We start from the raw sequence: 2816 nt of genomic DNA, 5'->3' as shown, positions 1-2816 counted from the left end.
TTCTTAGTCATCAGAGAAATGCAAATCAAAGCAAGTCTGAGATTTCGTCTACACCTCTAAGAATGGTCAAGATCAAAGACACTAATGACACCTTATGCTGGAGAGGATTGAGGTAAAGGGAACACTTTTGCATTTCTGATGGGAGTGAAAACTGGTACAAAAAATGTGACAATTTCTCAGAAAATTAGGAAACAATCTTCCTCAAGACCCAGCAATACCACTTTTGGGTATATACCCAAAAGATGCTCAATCGTATCACAAGGACATGTGCTCAACTATGTTCATAGCAGCATTGTTTGTCATAACGAGAACCCAGAAACAGCATAAATTCCCTTCACCTGCAGAATGGAAAATGAAAATATAATTTACACAATGGAGTACGATACAGCAGGAAAAAGTGACATCTTGAAATTTGCAGGCAAATGGATGGGTCTAGAAAACATCATATTGAAGTAACCTAGATTCCGAAAGACAAATATTATATGTCCGCACTCATAAGTGGCTTTTAGACATTAAGTAAAGAAAACTAGCCTACATTTCACAATCCCAGAGAACCTAGACAACAATGAGGATCCTAAATCAGACATACATGGATCTAATCTGCATGGGAAGTAGAAAACAACAAGATCTCCTGAGTGAATCAGGAGCATGGGGACCATGGGAGAAGGTTGAAGGGGAGGTGAGAGTAAGGAAGAGGAGTAGAGAAAAATGTATAGCTCAATAAAATCAATAATAAAAAAAATTAAGAAGACAGGGTTTCCTTGTTTAACAGTACTGGCTGTTGTGAAACTGGCTTTGTAGAACAGGCTGGCCTCTGCCTCCTGTGTGCTCAGATTAAAGGTGCAAGCCTCCACACTTAGTTGTGTTTAGCTTAACTTTAAATCAGGGTTATGTAACTTATTCTAGGTCTTTCTCTGCATATTCCCAAATATAGTTTATAGCAAAGATTCTTTCCAAGTCCTTTTAGCCAAGAACACCTCACCTTTCCTTGTTGATGGCCCTTAATATCTGACTAGACTCCTTATCCATCCTCTTCATGAAGTTGACAACAGGTTATCCTGACCTGGCTTCAGCAAGGATCCCATTAAGTCAGTTTGCATGGTATTTCCCTCATTCCTGAGTTGTTCACTAATAGGGTTTTCATTGGCCCATTCCTAAATTTTGCCATAATACATTCTCAGTTGAGCTCAGTCTCATTGCAAAATCTTATTGAGTAAGTTCCCACACCTGTCAAGTTAGTCTTCTTTAAATCACATTTTAATGGCTGTCATTAAAACAAATTTTTATGAACAGTGTTTTACCTATGGATGATAAAACACAAAATGCCAAAATAAGAAACCAGAAAAGAAAGGTTGATAAACTGTAAATCCCTTTCTGCTTCATATTTCTCATTTATGGCTCTGCATTGGTTCAAGAAAATTTCTTTTACTGCATAAATCACCGATGAAATACTACATAGTATGTAAGTTTATTAGAACCAAATCATTCATATTTGCAAGAAATATTTGACTGAGACACTCCTGCAAAAGTTTCAAGCCATCATGATTCTATGTGTGATCATGGGTCCTGCAAGAAACCCAGTAAACCATGAGCTAAAACATCTGAACTGTCAGGGTCTGGTGGCTAGTCCAGATCATAAATCATTTTCTCTGAACCAGACCCCAACATAAACTGTCTCTCTGGATTGGTGTGGATGTACGGAAATAAAGACATAGCTCACCTGGTTTTATTGGGAGGGAGATTCTCAGTGGTTCCTCATGAAGTTCTGAGTTCATATCCTGAAGAATTCCTCTCACTTATTGTCCAAAGAGCTTTTATACCAAAACATGAACTGAGTGGGAAATACACCAGCCTTCTGTCTCCTAGGAAACAAGGTGAATGGCTTTTTGTCACATCCACATCTACCTGTCTGCACTGATGCTAGCTGTCACATAGGCTTGAATCAGTATTTCTATCAGGCATCCTCTAAATTACAAAGAAAGGATCAAACAACATCTTAACTTTTTCTTAGTTAGTGATAGCCTGTCTGGAAGGATACATGACCATTCTCAGATACTGACTATGGCTTTAGAGCCTGGCAGCCACACAATATAGAAATATGGGCCTACAATCCACTCTCTCTTATTAATTTTAATAAATCCTGTGCTTCTGCAACAGGACACAGAATGATCACACCTGGCTTAGGCAAAGACCTCTTCATTTACCCAAATTTTTTCCATCTTTTCCATATGTGAGCTCCTGTCTTAGGCATCTGGGGAGAAGGAGCTTCAAACCTGTCATTGACTGCTGATCTCTGTGAAGAAAAGAGATTAATGGAGAGAGATACCTTTTGGGCTCTGTGTCTTGGAGCCATACTTTCTTGTCAGGATAAATTATAATGCTTTATGAATAATCATGAATTTATGAATAAACAGGAGACTATATTCTCCTGTTTAAAGGAGAAGAGAATCACCTGAGTTGAGAATGCTTCTTCAGCTAGTTTGGTGCAGTTCTTAAATCTTTCGCATTGTATTAAAATGTAAAATTCTTAACATATGCATTAAGCCCCAATATTTACGGGGTATGTGAAACTTTTCTCAGCAGTTGACAGTCAATATCATAATTCTCAGCATTGTTGGTCAATACCAACTTTTCCAAATATCTTTGTCAGTACCATGATTCTTGGCATTGCTGGTCAATACCAGAGTTTCCAAACCTTTGGGTCAGTAACACGAATCTCAGCATTATTGGTCAATACCAGAGTTTCCAAATATCTTCAGGTCAGTACCATGATTTGTGGCATTATTGATCAATACCAACTTTTTTTCTTTTTTTTT

The 2816-nt window shown here is 37.9% G+C and overlaps 1 long non-coding RNA gene across 1 annotated transcript in view; it reads right to left on the bottom strand.

Moving 5' to 3' along the window:
* The window catches only part of LOC126499027 (uncharacterized), a 17833-nt gene extending 15023 nt beyond the window's left edge, over positions 1-2810 (bottom strand). Inside the window, exons 1-2 of the long non-coding RNA XR_007590953.1 lie at positions 2327-2810; positions 1721-1862 (exon numbers count right to left, since the gene is read on the bottom strand). This is a non-coding gene — a long non-coding RNA (uncharacterized lncRNA). The remainder of the gene's footprint in view (positions 1-1720; positions 1863-2326) is intronic.
* Positions 2811-2816: the final 6 nt, after the last annotated feature.

Source organism: Alexandromys fortis, unplaced genomic scaffold, assembly GCF_014885135.2.
Source record: "Alexandromys fortis isolate MF-2015 unplaced genomic scaffold, M_Fortis_MF-2015_v1.1 scaffold_14, whole genome shotgun sequence".
Lineage (NCBI taxonomy): Eukaryota > Metazoa > Chordata > Mammalia > Rodentia > Cricetidae > Alexandromys > Alexandromys fortis.
This window is presented reverse-complemented; position numbering and strand designations above follow the sequence as displayed.